General features: G+C 43.0%; 1 long non-coding RNA gene and 8 other non-coding genes across 9 annotated transcripts; 5 read left to right on the top strand and 4 right to left on the bottom strand.

Annotated features, from left to right (window-relative positions):
* Window positions 1-1,831: 1,831 nt before the first annotated feature.
* Window positions 1,832-1,903, bottom strand: TRNAP-UGG (transfer RNA proline (anticodon UGG)). Its single transcript has one exon. It is a non-coding gene; the product is annotated as a tRNA-Pro (tRNA).
* A 1,591-nt stretch (window positions 1,904-3,494) lies between these two features.
* On the bottom strand, window positions 3,495-4,166 carry LOC106508319 (uncharacterized). Its single transcript, XR_001305097.3, has 2 exons — window positions 4,045-4,166; window positions 3,495-3,814 (listed from the first exon to the last, which is right to left on the bottom strand). It is a non-coding gene; the product is annotated as an uncharacterized LOC106508319 (long non-coding RNA).
* On the top strand, window positions 3,598-3,670 carry TRNAT-UGU (transfer RNA threonine (anticodon UGU)). The gene has a single exon. It is a non-coding gene; the product is annotated as a tRNA-Thr (tRNA).
* A 54-nt stretch (window positions 4,167-4,220) lies between the features above and the next one.
* TRNAY-GUA (transfer RNA tyrosine (anticodon GUA)) lies at window positions 4,221-4,311 on the top strand. The gene is given in 2 exon segments: window positions 4,221-4,257; window positions 4,276-4,311. It is a non-coding gene; the product is annotated as a tRNA-Tyr (tRNA).
* A 2,768-nt stretch (window positions 4,312-7,079) lies between these two features.
* On the bottom strand, window positions 7,080-7,161 carry TRNAL-UAG (transfer RNA leucine (anticodon UAG)). Its single transcript has one exon. It is a non-coding gene; the product is annotated as a tRNA-Leu (tRNA).
* Window positions 7,162-13,316: 6,155 nt separating this feature from the next.
* Window positions 13,317-13,389, top strand: TRNAT-UGU (transfer RNA threonine (anticodon UGU)). Its single transcript has one exon. It is a non-coding gene; the product is annotated as a tRNA-Thr (tRNA).
* A 380-nt stretch (window positions 13,390-13,769) lies between these two features.
* Window positions 13,770-13,841, top strand: TRNAP-AGG (transfer RNA proline (anticodon AGG)). The gene has a single exon. It is a non-coding gene; the product is annotated as a tRNA-Pro (tRNA).
* Window positions 13,842-16,084: 2,243 nt separating this feature from the next.
* Window positions 16,085-16,166, bottom strand: TRNAL-AAG (transfer RNA leucine (anticodon AAG)). The gene has a single exon. It is a non-coding gene; the product is annotated as a tRNA-Leu (tRNA).
* An 890-nt stretch (window positions 16,167-17,056) lies between these two features.
* On the top strand, window positions 17,057-17,128 carry TRNAP-AGG (transfer RNA proline (anticodon AGG)). The gene has a single exon. It is a non-coding gene; the product is annotated as a tRNA-Pro (tRNA).
* The last annotated feature ends 1,217 nt before the right edge of the window (window positions 17,129-18,345 follow it).

Genomic DNA, 18,345 nt, shown 5'->3' on the forward strand with positions numbered 1-18,345 from the left:
GACCTATAATAAGTGGAAATGATAAAGGTGTTTATAAAACAACATTGGGGGTCACTTGAAAATTGATTTACCCTTTCTAGTGGTTTTTTGTTAGAGAAGTTTTCAGAGTCTTTCATTCATTAAACAGGAATTAATTCCACCTTGGAGTGTGTTTGTATACATAGAGACAATGAAAAAGAAAACAAATTTCAAAGTATGAACAACACATCGACTTCAAAACAGTGCTGCAAAACTTGCAAACTAATTATTAGCATGCAAAGAGATGACCATGAAGCTTCTGTGGTCACTGAAAATAGTAATGCTTTTATCTGGTTCTAATTAGACACACACACACACACACACACACACACACACACACATCTTTCTATCCTGAAAGATTTCAGAGTGAGAGCTAAAGGAATGGAAGGAATGATCAGTGATTTGAGAGGAAAAAAGAATTCTAGATCTAGAAGTGCTTCCCAGAGGGCAGATGAAGTATTGCCTTAAAAGCTACCCAATTTCATGGTGCAGAAAAACCTGAAGTCAATCCCAGACACTGGCCAAAAAGAGGAATTCATGTACAATTTATAGCATTTCTGGAAGGAATGACCCCCATATTTTAGCAATAAAGCACCTTAAGCCATCTATTTTCTTTTTATTCCTTTTGGCGGGGTACGCACCCAAAGCATATGTAAGATCCCAGGCTAAGGCTAGAATCAGAGCTACTGCTGCTGGCCTACACCACAGGCACAGCAATGCCAGATCCAAGATGAGTCTGCAACCTACAGACTCAGCTAATGGCAACGCTGGATCCTTAACCTACTGAGCAAGGCGAACCCGGCATCCTCATGCATACTAGTCTGATTTGTTTCTGTTGCACCACAGCAGGAATTCCCTGCCCTGTGTTTTTCATTCCTAACAGTCCTTTCTTTAGTTTGGATCTTTCTCCTGAATCTTAGGACTTTATTTCCAGCTTCCTACTGTGTATCTTCATCAGTAGTCATTTAGCAAACACATCAAAGCCCGGGCTAGCTATATCACCTTTCTCATGGGACAAGCCACCTGGAAGTCAGGGTGTCCTGGCAGATTCTACTCTCTTCCCTCACTCCAATCACCAATCACAAAACTCTATTCTTGCCTGGCCAAGTAACTTTTCCAAGAGGAACCTTGCAAAGGACCAATATGATCAGGTCAGATGAAAATTCTCTCTGTAAGCGAGTTTGAAGGGCTATCATTCCAGGAGTTCATAAGTTTGGGCGACTTCTACAAACCTTAATCAACCACACTCCAAGGTTACAGGTAGACACCTCGCACTACAGCCGGCTGATTTTCTAGTTACACAACCAAAGATCACTAAAGAGTCTGGAAGGTTCTTGCCATAAATGGCAAGACTATTGTCACTATGCTATACTGCATGTGAAAAATAATTCAATTACACTCCCCTGGACGGAATGGATGTCTGTGCACTTAGAACTCGACGGTTCCCGAAGGCCCTATTTAGCGTGAGAAATTACCACAACATTTTCGACACTGGGGTAGACGGACTAGGGCCTCAGGAAGAGGTTCTGCTCAGCGCTGAGACCCCAACACACCTCCACGTACCACTCTTTCTGTGCGAAATGCCCTAGTGAGAAGTACACTAGTTTTTTTCCGCTCCAAGTGCAGAAGGGGGAACTGTTAGAGCAAGCCAAGCCACTGCTGATAAGGGGCCCTGTTATAGCAGGACGACGCTTCGTTTGGCTCTCAGGGGGCAAGAGGGGGTTGGGGAGCAGGACGACGCTTCGTTTGGCTCTCAGGGGGCAAGAGGGGGTTGGGGAGGGGGAGGCGGGGGATAAAAGGAAAGCTGTAATCGGGGCTCGTCCGGGATTTGAACCCGGGACCTCTCGCACCCAAAGCGAGAATCATACCACTAGACCAACGAGCCGCTCCTATAAGCATTTTTTTTTTCTCTTTAGGAATATTCATTGATTCTGTTAGTCGCATCATAAAATATGAGTACCGTTTTTGATTCCTCTTCTAAGCCCAGTAATTTTCTCCAAGTTCCAAGAGCATTAACATGCGAATTCGGAGGGACCTGAGCCACGCGTCCCAGAGGTGGGAATGTTCAGTAAGGGACTCAGAGTGAGCTGGTAGTCTGACGGTGGACACTTTCACGAGAGTCTGAGTACTTACAGGCCACACTCGCAGGTGGCCTGATGTCAGAGGACCGGTAAGGACAAATAAAGAAACCATTGATTGACACAACATTGTAAATCAACTATATTTTAATAAAAAAACAAACTAAAAATCCCCATTGATTTCTTCAAGAGGCAAAGGTTACCCCCTCCCACAACCCCCACATCTTGCCCCCAGGATCCCGCAGCGGAGGAACCTAATACTACACGCCTGGGGAGATCAAATCAGACTCATTGCCTGGCTGTCTCACACACTTTAACATGTTTTGCTGTTTCCTTTTAGTTTTATTTAATAAACTTCGTACTATAAGTATAAATTTAAGGCACCCTTCAAGGGACCGCAGAAGGTGGCAGCCATCAGAAGAGTTACCCATTTCCAATACCCTCTTCTATAGAAGCCTGCCCTCGCTTGCTTCTCTATCACCCAGAGGGTGGTGGGTGGAATGCGAAGGGAGGGCGGTGTCTGTCCTTCGCAGCCCCTTCGGCTTGGGGAACGAAGCTCTTAGGCGCCAGCTTTTCTGCCTTAGTCACACTGTTCGCTGTGCACCTAGCACCTTCTTGGCTCAGGGGACAAACTCTCTAAGTAGCAGTTGAATGAATGGCTGAATATTTGCCCCAGGAGGCTGAGCCAGCTGAGGCTGGAGAGAAAGGAAGGGAAGCTCTCCTTTCCCAATCTTTCTATGCACTGCCACATTCTATTTATTCTGGACTTCAGGTTCAGCATTTAGAAGAGCCCGGAAGCCAAGAGAGAAGCAGCTACTCCTCAGACTTCAAGTTGTTAGCAGAGAGTGTGAAAGGACCTAGAGAAAGCTTACTCCCTCTCTAGCCAATTTCTGATTCAGGAAACCTGGAGAACTCTCAGGCCCAGACTGACCCTGACAGAACCCGACTCCTTTGAAAGGTTGGGGGGAGGGGGGGAGATCTCCCAGACGCCTTCACTTTCTCACTGACTCTCTCCACCAACCACTCCAAATTTTGAGGGTCCGGGGGTACGTCCTGGGCTTCGAGAAAGCCATCTCCCTTTAGAAAACAAAAACCAACTTTAATTTCAGTCCACGAAACCTGGAGCAGTTACTTTTATACGAATCCAATCAGATTGGAAACAATGGCTTCATGCTTGGTCTCACATCCTTCTCTTAATTAAGACGCCAGCACCCTACCCCACTCTAAACCAGGCTTCCGCTCGTGGCCCGGGTTTTGCCCGAGTTCACTGACTTGTTAGGCTGAGAAACATGCACTGTGGGTGCTACCAGTGCTCTTCCAGGTACTTATATTCTTGTTTGCGCCTAATCAAGTACATGTTCATTTCTCTTATATTAAGAAGCATTTCCTTCAAACAAATTTCTTTTGATTTTTAAGCATTTATTAAATCGTTTAGATAACAGTATTTGCCTGCAGTTCTTAAAATTTAGGGAATTCGGCGTTCACAAGAACCTATCGCCTTGGCTCCATAGCTCAGGGGTTAGAGCACTGGTCTTGTAAACCAGGGGTCGCGAGTTCAAATCTCGCTGGGGCCTGTGGGAAGTGCTCTTTCCGTTAGAGTCACTTCCAAAGAGGGTGGTGGTCCCCTGTTTTTGAAAGGAAGCACTGCGTGATGTCCCAGGGAAAATCAGATCTGGAGATCTGGGATGAAAGATCGCAGGATTGGAGCCACTATGGACCTGGAGGAAAAAAAGGTAGATATTTGTATCAGCAAGTAGTTTGGAAACTAGGTTACTCAGGTCTTTGCGACTGCTAAGTCCAAAGATCTGAGATTGTGAAAGACACCAAATCGGTCTATTTACAGCCGTGACCCGCCCCCCGGTTGCCACTGGAGCGTGAAGTTCTCCTCCTTTCCCCACTTGCAACCTGTTTTTCCCGCGCTCTTGAGCACAACCGGTTTGCAGATTACCCTGAGGCAGCCTAGTCCAGAAGCTACGTAGATACACCCCGATTCGGATGGTTCCTGCTCTGTTTCTATCCTCACTTGCTCGGACTCAGACTCCATGTCCTTTTGTCCCAGGTTGTTCCCGGAATTTGGCTGTTACTATGTGCTCAAATATTGACACTAAGTTAGGTCTGTCGAGCCCTTCGATAGCTCAGCTGGTAGAGCGGAGGACTGTAGTGGTAATAAACTGCTGTCATCCTTAGGTCGCTGGTTCGATTCCGGCTCGAAGGAAGTGCCTACGATTTTGCTGCAGTCCGAAAGATTTAATTCTGTTTTCAGGTAGCAAGAGAATAGCTATTTGCAGACCATAAAAATTAATTTTACATTTCCTCTTTGTGATCATCCAGTATACACATGATTCGGCTTACTGGGCTGGTATGAATTAGTGGCTCTCCTTTTAAATTTGGACGTTATCTCCCAATCTTTAGGACCAGCTAGCACTTGACTGAATATTGGGTAACATCCCTCAACCCCACCCCAACCCTACACATTTTCCTTACAGTGAATAATTTATACTAGAAAATTCAGGGTTTAAAGAGAAATACTGGAGAAGTATCTGCCCTTCAAAAAGACATAAACAAACAATACAGAGAAAAAGCAATGAAAAAGGCAAAACATGCATATGGAAATGTTTCTTCAATAATAACAGAGAAATACTAATTAAAATAAGAGGTTTCACACCATATTAGAAAGCGTGGATTAGTATTTAGCAATGATCAGGATACAGTGACAGGACTTTCTTGTAGTGTCACTACTTTCTAGAGGACTGTTGGGCATTATAAATCAGGAACTTTCAAAAGACATTGTAGGAGTTACCTGATGGCCTAGCTGTTAAGGTTTTGGTATTGCGGCTGATGTGGCCCAGGAATTTCCACATGCCGTAGGGGCGACAAAAAAAAAAAAGAAAAAAGAAAGAAAAAGGAAAAACATTGTATTTGATCAAGTGTTCTTTTCCTACTTCTAGAAATGCACCATTCATTTTTGAAAAAGAAGAAATACGGCAAAAAGTATTTGTGGGTAAATTGTGTTCTTTATACTTTAATGGTTTTTTTCCCCCAAAATATGCCATATATATAAATTTCATTCTTTAAAGAACAGTGATTTAACTTTAAGAAATGAAATTTAAAAATATCCTCTGCTGCTATGGAAGACATTTTGGCAGTTTCTTACAAAACTAAATATATTCTTACCATGCAATCCAGGAGTCATATTCCTAGGTACTCACTCAAATGAGTTGAAAACTTGTGTCCACACAAAAACCTGCCCATGAATATTTATAGTAGCTTTATGTGTGTGTAATTGCCCAAACTGGAAAGCAGTAAAGATGTCCTTCCACAGGTAAATTTATAAATAAACTATGGTACATTCATACAATGGAATCTTATTCAGCACCAAGAAGAAATGAGATATCAAGCCATGAAATGATATGGAGGGACTTTAAATGCATGTTACTAAGTGAAAGAAGCCAATCTGAAAAGGCTACATATTGTATTATTCTAGACATATGACATTCTGGAAATGGCAAAATTTTATGGAGACAGTAAAAGATCAGTGATCACCAGAGGTTAGAGGGGAGGGAGGAATGCATTGGTGAGGCACTGAAGATTTTTAGGGCCGTGAGACTATTCTGTATGATTTGTTAATGGTGGATATATATCATTATACACTTGTCAAATCCCATAAAATGTGCAATACAAGAGTAACCCCTAATGTAAATAAAGGACTTTAGGGGCTTTTTAATTTTTTTTTTCCTTTTTTTCCCCCCCTCACAAGTCACTGGGAGCAAAGCAAACCTGATCTCTCAATTTCTGGGAAAAATATGGCCTTTTTTGTGAAGACCTCAGGGGCCCTAAGATATTTCTTGTTGAGAGGTGGGGGAAAAGGAAAGGAACTGGTTTAGAGGAGTCATCAAAGTGAAATGGGAGTAGGCTTGGGAGGACACAGAAGAGACTTCTGAACAAGGAGTTGAAAACACATAAAAAGGAAGATAGACTTAAAAAAGTGTCGTTAAAAACAAACAAGCAAAACCAATCCAGATTTGGTTCCTACAGAGTCCTAGTTCTCTACTTGTTTCCTTTCATCCATTCCTCAAGGCATTGCAGGGAAATTCTTTACCTCCTTGAGAAATATGTACAGCCAAATCCATGGGTACTAAGTGGGGTAACAGGAGCTGAGTGGCTGAGAAGTGCAGTGGGTACCACTATTCTGATAGGGTACCACTAAATAGACCCTTAGTGTACCACCTTCTCTTTCCCACACTGAGTTGGGTTCTGCACAGGTATTGCATTTGTGTGGTTCAGAGATCTAGACAGTCTCCCAGATAAGTGAATTTACTTGGAAGAGGCAGAGGAGTGGCTAATCCAACTTTGACAGCACACCCCACTAGGCCGGACACACGGAGTCAGCCAAGAGTCAGTTTTGAAGTATTTTGGAATCACAAACCCCCCGGCAAAGTCAAATTCAACATAACCGTTTTCCTGCCCCACCTCACCCCCATGAGGCGATACTGGCTGAATGAGAGCTTGAAGCCTGGTTAGAAGTGGTTTTCTTCATTCATTCATTCATACATTACATTCAATTATGAAAGTAATGTCATTAAATCCTAAATTGGGTCTGCATCAAAATCAGGTCTGCGCAGGTTTTTTTCGTGGTTACAGAGCTGCAGCTCCTACACTAGTGTTGGCAGCGGGCTGATGGGGGCTGTGGGACACTTTCTAGGCAGCCTTCCCTACTGGATGGTGCCTAAGTCATGTTATGGGAACGATTCTGTGAGGACCGAAAAAATTTCCCATTGCAGGTACGATAAAGTTTGGATACAAGGTGACCTGCGTGCTGATTGTTTGGGCACTGGATGTCATTAAGAAATCGAAGCTATCTGGTTTGCAGACTGACAATGTGGTGACAAACCGAACAAAGATCTGTGGGAAGGTTTTGACCGCGACAGTAATTTAACCACGGTTTTACCACTTAAGAATCAGGGTAAGATTAAAACGCAGCATTGGCAGTGGTGGGATTCGAACCCACGCCTCCGAAGAGACTGGAGCCTAAATCCAGCGCCTTAGACCGCTCGGCCACACTACCACACGCTTCTACCGTCATTTCATCCTTAAGTTATTCACTTCGTTAAGCAGGCTCGAAAGTCTATTTTTTAATGGTTAGCGGGCTTCCCCCTTCAGTGTTTCCATTCATCTCTAGGGTTCTAAAAAAATTCCGGGAAAGGAGAAATCATCGCAGAAATTCCGGGAAAGGAGAAATCAGCTGGAAAGTGGCCGATGATTATTAGCGTGAATACGCTTGGAAGACTTCCACCTTTTCTTTAACCTAGGCAATTCGACCAAGAAAGAAACAACCACCACCCATCTCACAGTGATCAGAGAAGACTAAGATACTGCTCGCTGTTGGGTGGTTGGTCCGTGTCTGCGAATCTTACTCCAAGGGCGAATGTGGTCGAAGATGAGATCCAGAAGGAAGTCCCCTTCCGTTCACAGACCTGACAAGTCCGTCACCAGATTGAAAGGTCACAGTTCCCCTGCAGTTTCAGTCAGAACGGAGAGACTGGGACTAACTGACCGCTTTCTTGAAAGTAGCATTCAGGGGTAGACCGACACACAAGCGCAATGCTATAGTTCCACCACTAACCCCCGCCCCGCCCCATTCCGTCATTTCCCTTATATAGGGACCAACTTGACTCCGAGAGAAAGGTTTACATCCAAGAGCGTTCCCAGACCTGTAAGGGTTGGGTTCCGGGTTTCCCTGGGGGTCCTGGATCCACAAGGCTCCATATCGTTTCTTTCGAACGGAGTAGAGGGAAAACGAGGGAAAAGATTCAGAAGTGATCCCGGGGATCTCCAGCACCCAAATGGGATCTCTCTTACCTGCCAATGACCTCTACTTGGCGCTGGGCTATACGTTATCTATATTTTTCTTTGATGCTTCTGATGGGTCATTTCTGGGTCTTTGGATCCAGAAATTTTCCTAGGGGTCTAATTAAAGTTACCTAACTTCTTCCCACCTCCGTCACTACAAAAACCACACGCTGCCCTTAGGAAGAGACTTACAGGGTCCGCTCCCTATCAGCTCCCCACCTTAGCCAAGCCCGGCTGCCCTCTGGGTTCTGTTTTCCAACACCCCTACCTCGTGTCACCCAGTCCACACCCTATGCGCCTCCCGCTCCTTTTCGACCTCTGTTTTCCTCCTCTGGTCCCAGCTGACTGGCGATCTGAGCTCCCGGGGCGGGGGGGGGGGGAGCTGGGTGTCCACCCGTGGACTCCAGCTATGTTCTCTTTCTCTGCAGAAGCTAAGGGAAGTTCCCGAGGGAGGTGGTCCAGTAGCTAAGGTCAATGAATCTAGCCAGATGAGCGAAGGCGTGCCTTCTATGCTCCAACATCACTGGAGATCGAGGGGTTCAAGAACCCTTCTCCAGCTCCTTTGGCTGAAGGGTATGACTTCTAAGAAACTTCATTTTGTGTTTTCACGCTTTTTGAGATTCTTCAGGAAAAATCAAGTGTGAGCTTATTGCCTTCAGCAGTGCACAGAGTCTTTGCCACCTGCCATGGCAGTGGAAATACGGAGGCTAATCTCAAACTGGAGAAACCTAGAAATCATGTGCAACCAACTTTGTGTGTAAGGTGAGGAAGCATCGATTTCCAAGACAGAAAAGGCCTGGGGCACTTTATTACTTGAAAGGAGGTAAGAAGTAGATAGGAGGAGAGAGAACAAATATTTAAAATATCTCCTGAATATTTTGTCTAGTTCTGAACAATACAGGAGGCTCAGGGTCTGCGGATAGATCTTGGGAAGTCTCATACTGAGGCTTTTGATGAGCTCTTCAAATGAGATTATACACTCACATTCATATCTGTGTCTGTTAATGTTAATTTGGTAAACATACACATTTAAATAAACCACAATTTCTGTAAAAGTTTGGGCTTCTTTTTAAAAATATGGATTAAAAAAAAAGTATGGAGATTCTCATAAGATGGAAGTGGCCTGACCCTTGATCTTTTTTAGTGCTATGTCAGCCAGCAAAAAGAATCTGTTAACAAGAAAGAAGATGCTCATTACAGCAGAGCTGCCTTTGATCCTGGGGTGCTACATGCACAGGCTCCACAACTGACAGACTTCAAAGCACTTTCTTATCAGGTGAAAGTACCACATTCTCACATCCCAGGCCGAAGTTCCTTTACTAACCAGTGTGCACAGCTTCCCCTATTCAATCACCAGATAATGCTCAAGCACTCACTGCCTGCCTTGAACCCACTGGATCCTTCAATGTGAGGAGGAGCCTTGCTTGGTCTGTTCCCCGCAGGAGTAGATCATCTGTTGGATTGCACAGAGACCCAAAAGCCAAAAGTCTCAGCTTTCCCAGAGGAGTGCCAATTTTCCCAAATACTTAGTTATTCAGTATCTAAAGCCCTTTGGAAAGATGCCTGATACAGAAAAATGTGATGTATTTGTCTGGTACATGCCTAATTCCTTCAGTCGTCAGTGTGGAATACTAGTATTTTAGGCTCTGCAATATTACTAGAGAATTTAACCTTGGATTTCCTGTTTTCCATACCTTATCAATAGTTCAGATGATGAACATGTATATACAAGCAGGAAATTTATTTTAAGGTCTTGATGCTCAAAGTGTGGCCTAAGAACCAGCAGTGTCAGCATTTCTTTGTAATTTATTAGAAATGCAGAATCTCCAGCCTATGAATTAGAATCTTCATAAACAATGAGAAAAATTGTTTGAATCTAATTTCTTTTAATTGGAAGGAACCAATTGGGGAAATTTGAAAATATAGACTGTTAGATTACTTGGAGTTATTATAAATATTCTTAGGTATGATATGGTACTGAAGTTATGCTTTTATTCTTCATTCTTATTTTTAGGAGATGCCTACTGAAGTATTTAGGTATGAAGAGTCATAGATATGAGATATGAGACAAACAAGGTTATTATTTTTATTTCTTGAATAAAAGAAAAATCTCCTTTTGTAATAATACAATATAAACCTAGGAGAAGAATATATTAATAGACACACACATGACAACTCAAGTAATGAATGTGGCAAGTGTTAATAATTAGTGATTCTAAATAAGGGGTATACAGTTATTATTGTACTGTTTTTTCAACTTTTCTCTGGTAGAAGATTGAATATACAAATGGACAATGGCCAGACCATATTTAACAACGGAACTCTGGCCCACAGCCTGCAGTAATCAGCTCAGGAAACCAATTCATTATCTACTAGCTTGGGAAAACAGCCCACTATATTTAAGTCAGTCTTTTAGGAACTCTAGAAACAGTCTAGGAAACCGAAAAATAACCCCTGTAATGATCAGTTCCAAATGGCCTGGACTTGATTAGTAACCAGCAGCTTTCCTACTCTTTTTCCCTGCTTCCAACTTAGGACCAATCAGAGAAAGTCAAGTAAGCAGACCTAATCAATTACATAGGATTCTTGGCTTCTAGTTAGCCCACCTATAGCTTTCTTAGGCCAACAGCCTCCAATCAGGGCACACTGGAAGCTACCCGCCTTTTCCACTTTAAAGCTTTTCCACTCTGTCTGTCTTTGGGTCTCTGCCAAAACTGGTCATGACAGCTGACTCCCTTGTTACAGCAAGCTCGGAATAAATAGCCTTTGCTTGTTCTCATTTAGTTGATCTTCATTTATTTCCATCCTAGGAATTTATTTTGCAAAACAAAAAGTTGAGGGAAAATGGAAGAAATACAAACAGACAAACAAGTAATGAAAAGTATTCCTAAGATCTCTACTAGAGTCAAGTTGTTTCAAAGAGCTTCTGATGTCCAGAGCCCACTGGAACATGCCCATATTTGGCATTGTTCTCTGGGTCTAATAAGCTAGTGGGAAGGCTTGGAACTTCCTAGAATCAGACAGGCAGACCAAGTGGTGAGCCATGGGCAGTGAGTGGCTGAGAAAATGAGAGAAATTGATCTAGGGTCCTGGACAACCTTCAGGGGTAGGAAACAGGTTGAATATAGATGCGGTCTCTTGGTCAAAGTTTTATTTGTCATAATAGAGGAGTGAGGACCTTGCCTCTGAAGACAAGCTCTGTCTAGGAGAGGCAAAAAACATCAGGCTGGTGGTTGTTGCCCTGGCTCCTCTTCTTGGAATTATCCTTTGAACATTTTAATATCTCGTTGATGCTTTGCAAGCAGTCTATGTCTAGAAGAGGAATCAGTCCATATAGGGGATAGAAGTGAGCTTGCTGAATTGTGGCTGGGTGAGGATAAAGAAACTGATTCAAGAAAAAGGTAAGAGGAGCCAAGACAACAACCAGAGAATAAACAGTAAAGAGAGGAGGAGAAACGGCAAGGAGGAGGGGATGAGAAAGCTGTTGGGGAGACCATTTTGACTGTTTAGCAATTTTGCCTAAGGCCTGTCTCTTCAAAAATAATAACAATAATAATAATGATGGATAATAATGTACCCTAGTTTCCAAAACTAGGACACTGTGATTCTGCAAGGCTACGTAACTGCCCTAGTTGTTTTCTAACCACTACACCACGTAATCAGTGTCAACCCTCACCAACATAACACATTACCCGTGATTCAAAGTTTGTTTTGGTTTGATTTTCCTGCCATATCCTTAGGAATTATGATGCCTGTCTTTATGTTCAAAGAGATTTCTATACTGATCACCTTGGAGATTTCCTCCACTAAAACGCCTTCTGTAAGTAAATGTGGTATGGTGACCTGATTCTTGATTCTCATAGGCAGAGGAGTCTGTTAATGTCTTGTAGTTCTCTTGGGTGGGGTGGGGGTATATTAGAGGATATTGCCTGGTGTGGAAAGACTGATAGTTGAACACCAAGGCAGTGTTGGGAGGAACAGCTCTTGTCAAGCCGCAGGAGACCCTATTTCCTTCTTGGCTGTGGGCAATTGTACACGTTGATCTCACCTTAGGACAACATTGTGATGCCTCTCATGACTTATCCCTGAACCTAGAATATTAGCCATAAAGGTTTTACTTTGCCTATTTAAATAGGGAATTTCTCTTCCTTACAAATTTGTAAGGTCTATGTCACAAAGTTTTACATTTACATAAAAATTAAAAGACACAACAGATCATGAGCTTTCAAATTTCTTACAGACTTCGTGATCTTGGATAAAAGACAACATTAAGAAATAGTAGGTCCAAGAGCAGGCCTGTGGTCAGAGAATCTAAACCTTACTAAACAGTGGTTCACTTCTTGAGGTTGCATGCATCAGTGACTCCCTCCCAATGTTCTAGTCTATTGCAGTAAGAAAGAGATACTAGATTTCTTGTAGTTAAAATGCCTTTTTAGTTCCTGTGTACCAGCTTACATAAACAAGGTTTCCAAAAAGTGAAAACACAATCCTTTTTTAAAAAATTGTATTTTTTCATACCAAAGATATATGTAAATCCATACATCTTTGACAAAGGATAAAGTCTGCCTCAGCAGCACCTCTTCGCTGCTTGTTCCTTTCCCTGGACCTTTGAGAGAGAGGCATGAATTCCAGTATACAAGCAAGGGTTTGGGGCTCTGGATTCTGAAAGGACAACATATACATGTTATATGTATAAAATAGATAAGTAACAAGAATCTACTGTATAGCACAGAGAAACCTACTCAATACTCCATAACCTGTATGGGAAAAGAATCTGAAAAGGAATATGCATATGTATATGTATAACTGATTCACTTTGCTGTACACCTAATACTAGCACAATATTATAAGTCGACTATATTGCAATAAAATTAAAAAATAAGGTGTTTGTCATAAGTAATAATCCCCCTCCCTCTCCCTCCAAAAAACCACAACCCCCACACCCCCAAAAACCCAAACCAACTGTGGTAAATCTCTTCTCCCCTCCTCTGTGGATTTAACCAACATATTAAGGGAAGGAAGTACACCATAACCTCCCTGTCCATCAGATATCCTCTATATGCGCCTCTTAATTCTCAGGTGGTTTTCCTGCGTGCCTACATACCTGGAATTCTGTCTGCATCCTTTCTGGGCGCCAGAGGCACAGAAGGCAATATCTCAACAGAGTATCAAGATAAGGGAGAAGACAGTTTAATAGTGGCTCTGCTCAAAGTGGGGTTTTTTTGAGGCGTTGACAGGACACAAAAAGATTCCAGTTTTTGGAAGGATGCCTTGGATTTTTGCTAGGATGAAAACTTCATTTGCCATTTCAGAATACTATGCTTACTAATACATCCAAGGGAGAAGGAAAAGAGCTGCTTCTCGAGCCAGGGCTCCATAGCTCAGGGGTTAGAGCACTGGTCTTGTAAACCAGGGGTCGCGAGTTCAAATCTCGCTGGGGCCTACTCCTTTTTACCCCTGATTCCCTCAGGAGAGTCTGTGCCCGATTGGGGTGCCCATGCAACTGTGCCTGAAGATCTCTCCTATGCTAAGAAGCACTAGAAAAGAAGGGCTAGGTTACCAACGCAGCTGTTCGGGCAGATTTCTCCCTCTTTGGCAGCGCCCGAGAAGACATTTGGGCAATGCGGAAGTACTTTCCCTGCTGCTCTCACCCTCTGGATCCACCACAGTGGCTGATAAAATCTTCGCCTCTCGAAGCTTATGCAATCTGGGTAAACAAATACACATTCCTGCCAATAGAAGTCACTCAAACGCGCAGTTTTTTGGGACCCGCCTAGTGACGAGAGTGAGCCTTGAGGCAGACGTAAAACATATTTGTTCCGTGGCTCGTTGGTCTAGGGGTATGATTCTCGCTTAGGGTGCGAGAGGTCCCGGGTTCAAATCCCGGACGAGCCCAGCATTTTAATTCTCACAACTTATTTAAAATGTTACGGCATTTTGTTCTTTCTTCTTTGTTTTGAAAAGTTTCAGCAAAAGCCCCTTAGGGGATGTGAAAAAACAAAGTTAGAGACAGCTCCAAGTTATGAATTCTGTCTGATCAAGAGTTTCCCCACTCTCCCTGGCGTGCAGGCTTGTGCAAGTGGCAGACCTGGGAGCGGGTAAATCTCGTCCTCTCTGCGCATATGCCGTGAAACGGAAATGGTAAAACTTTCCCCCTCCCTGCCTACCTCCAGCCACCCTGTTCATCATAAATAGCTATTCACTCCATAAACAAAGTTGATAACGTCCCACGAAACACTTTTTTAAATTATTATTTTGTCTTTAAAATTTGCCTTTGGAGATTTACATTCCCTCGACACACTGTTGCTCCGCTAGAGTTAACAGAATTCATCCCTACTTTACAGAAAGGTTTTAAAAAGAAGTGTGAGAGAAATGAAAGAAGGAAGAAAGGGAGGGAAAGAAAGAAAAGGAAAAAGAAAAAAGAACACTATGATGACACATAAAAACTTTTTTAAAGGATAACATAGCACACACATAAGATGGTGATTACGTAAGCATGTTTCAGCTCCCAATTTCTTGGCTAGGATGGGGGTGGGGGAACTCCTTGTATTTAAGCACTATTTGAAGTTTCCAAGCAGTTTCCCACTCATTTCAGGAGGCTGTTTTCTTCACAGCATTGATCACTAGTTGACATATTTATATACATTTAATTGTTTCTTTTTTTCTTTTCTCCCCCATTAGAATATAAACATTATAGGGCCAAAGATTTTGTTATGCTGGCTGCTATACCCTCAGCACTTAGCATTGTTATCTGCAATGTGTAGTAGGTGATTAATAATGAGTGAATGAATATTACCTTATATTTGATCTCACTCTGGCCTCTAGAAGTCGCAATTAAATAGCAGTTACTTTTGGCTTTTGTAGACCCAGATTGGAATCTTCCCAAAGAATAGGATACATGGCTATGGACTTACACTACAAATAGAAAGCCTAAATCATGCTTCATCTCTCCATTTTGGCTCAAGTACCCAATTCAGACTTCTCCTCAATGAAAAAAAACCCACTAAACTGTTTATCTGTGGGCCTTAGAATGACAGATGTCTATAATATATCTTGTTATTATCAAGACTTTCACATCTCTATTTTTTTAAATGTAGCTGTCTGTAGACAATTTGCTCTTTTTAAAATTTTATTTATTTGTTTGGCCTTGCCCACAGCATGTGTAAGTGAGCCAGGGGTGGAACCCAAGCGACAGAAGTGACCTGAGCCACAACAGTGACAATGCTGGATTCTTAACCTCTAGGCCATCAGGGAACTCCCTTTTAAAAATTTTATTTATTTTTTAAAATTAAAAAAAAATTGGTCTTTTAATATCAAACGCTAGTGGAATTTCAGCCCAGAATTTCAATTCAGATTGGAGAAAAGAAAGAGGCAGCTCAATGGTCTGAAATGTGGCAAAATATGTACCTAAGTAATGAAAACACATTTCTTTGATTACCAAACTCTATTCTAAGCACCTTACAGGTATGAACTATATTTCATAATATTTCCACAAGATATCTCCATTTTATAGATGAGGGAACAGGCAGGCAGAAGATAAGCAACTTGCCTAAGATCACACAGCTAGTAGTGTGAGAACAGGACCCTGGTATTCTAACAGCAACAGTGGAGCCCAGAATTTCCTCACTATCCTCCCCCTAACACTGTACTGCCTTCCTTTATACTGCATTTGTTTCTTGCTTGATGATGTCTTAAAGGTTTCAAAATCATTTTGTGAAAAATTATGGTTTACTTTTTCAGTTTGGTCTGTGAACTTCCCTTGTGGGCAGACAATATGTTTTAATCATTTTTTTCCTTTACTCTTCCACGGTGGAACAGTGCCAATAACAATAAAACCGCTCAAAATATGCTCTTTGGCTGAGTGAAGAAAGGCAAAGCAAAACTTACAGGTTTATGATATTAAAGTCCTAGCATTTTGCCTTTGGGAAACCATGGATTCAAAGGTATTATAATCTTATGACTGTTGTTATCTATCACTTAAAGAAGAACTTTGAATTAATGAAAGGCTCAGAAACATGAGGGTCCTAAAACAGCGCACTCCCACATTCTCTATCAGTAAAAACAAGTGGCTGGACTCAAGAGGAAAGTTCAACTGTCTTGCAGTGCAGTCGTGGCTGGCTTGAGGAAAAAGGTACGAGTGGCAGCGGTGGGATTCGAACCCACGCCCCCGAAGAGACTGGAGCCTTAATCCAGCGCCTTAGACCGCTCGGCCACGCTACCTCTGCTAAGAGAAAGTTTTATTACTTACCCTCTACTCTGTGCTTATTTGTTCCTATATTTGCAGTTTTAGGTAGTTCTTTGTATCTTTCCCCCTTGATTTATTTTACTTTATTCTTTGAAACCACAGTACTTGAGATTGGTGGAAAGAGCTCTAGTACACAAGTGCAGGGCATCTCGAGAGACCGACCAAGCAACCTTTGTTAGTTCTAACAAGTACGGAGCGCCTGCCTGGGGCCGGCACAGTTTGGTCACCCGGGAGAATGGGCGCCCTCTCGGGCCTGGGGGGCTCTCCACGGAAGGCGCCACTAGGCGAGAGCTTTCGCTGCTTGAAGTTTTCTGAGTCTGGGATGCTGCGGCGAGAAGGTGCCTGGGTCTTCCCAGAGGAGTCACGGAAGCTCTCCAGGCAGTGAATTTCATAGTACTTAAGGCAGGTCTAGAAACGTCCCAGACTGGATGAACCCAGAAACCGGTCAGTAATGCGCCGAAGCTGGGAGAAGCCTCCCGACCTGGGCCCAGCTCTCTGGCCGGCATCGGGCAGAGTGGTCGTTACCTTAAAGAGGCTGCCCTGTCGTGAACGCGTGTCCTCTCCCCTCCTCAATGCCGTGGGATCCCCGTTCAGCTGTGTCCCTGCTATGATTTCATGCCATCATTCCCGCAGCTTCTTTGATTCACTGGGGAGCCAAAACATGCAGCGCGATTATTCTCCTTGATCCTCAATTTTTTTCCTAAAAAACATCTGCAGCACAGCATTCCGGAAGAGAGTGCAGTGATTTTTTTCTTCCAGTAGATGTCACCCATGCCCATAGTTGTTAGAAGAGTTTATGACCAACTGTAGACGTGGCTAAAAGTTTCTTTGCTAAAGTTTGGGAATTGATAGCGGTGGTACAGGTGGCTCGTTGGTCTAGGGGTATGATTCTCGCTTAGGGTGCGAGAGGTCCCGGGTTCAAATCCCGGACGAGCCCTACTTTTGCTGCCTAGTCAGCTTCCTCACGTTTAGCAAGCAACCATTGTAGCTAATGTTACTATTTTATACTCCGCTAATAGAAATTTATGTCTTAGTCTTTAGACAAATGTTCCTTGTGTTATTAAATCACGACGATAAATACCAGATTTTATTACGTGTATTTCATATAGTATTTCTTCTACGAAATCGTTATTTCTAAAATCAACCTTCATTTCTCTTTGCAGTGGTTTGTTTGTTGTTGTTTTTTTTAATCCAGGTATTTTCCCTTCAGGAGTTGTGGAGGAGTATTTTATATGAACAGTTTCGCATAATCCTCGATTTTCCTCCACCGTAAACTTGGGGACCACTCTGGTTTCTGGGACCTCCGCAGGTCAGCAAATGTGTTGAGGAGAAGTGTCACAGAAAGGCTGGACTCGCTCTGTCGTTCAAACCTAACATCCAGGACCCTTGCGTGTGTGCGTGGGGGTGCGGGAATCGGTGGTGGTATAGCACTCTGGGGATGAACGTCTCAACAGGGACGCTCAAACTTGCCTGCCTATTAGACTCACTGATATGCAGGCATATTATTATTATATACTATAAACTATTCAATCATTCATTGACAGTCCAACCCCAAGCCAATTACATTAGATCTTTGAGGATAGGGCCGGCACATGGTTATTCTTTAAAAGGATCTCCAGGCATAATTAGTGTTGACCTTGGAGATGCAGATGCTACCCAATTGCTCTACAGGCCACAGCTGGAGACCATGCCAGTATCCCAGCAACACTAGACATCCTGCATCCCACTCCACGCCCCCCCGCCCCAGAAGCACCCCCTTCCAGCTGGTGTTTCCTCTTTCCAAGTTTAGTTTTGAGGCCAACCATGTGCCAGACTTAGTTTATCTCTGTGATCCTCCTTACTTTCCCAAGCCACAGAAACACTGTGCTAAGAGCAGGAAACTTCAAAAGAAATGAGACAGCCCAGTGGTTTGACCTGCTTTATTTGAGGTGGATATGTACCTGGGTGGAGGTAGGGGGCTTTCATTCCCTACAGAAGGGCTAGACTCTCATGCCCTTCACTCCTACATCCTTCCTACCTTTGGGGTATGCAGTGTTCACATCCTCCTATTTCTGTCATATGTGCCCTGACTCACCTGATAAACAAGACCAAGAAACCACAAGTATTTCTCACTTCACTCTTAGTAATGCTGCTGAGTATTTAGCTCCTAGTACT

This window comes from Sus scrofa, chromosome 7, assembly GCF_054392235.1.
Source record: "Sus scrofa isolate SSC_HxYL_T2T_F1_AM1 chromosome 7, Sscrofa_HxYL_maternal_Yorkshire_Landrace_v2.0, whole genome shotgun sequence".
NCBI lineage: Eukaryota > Metazoa > Chordata > Mammalia > Artiodactyla > Suidae > Sus > Sus scrofa.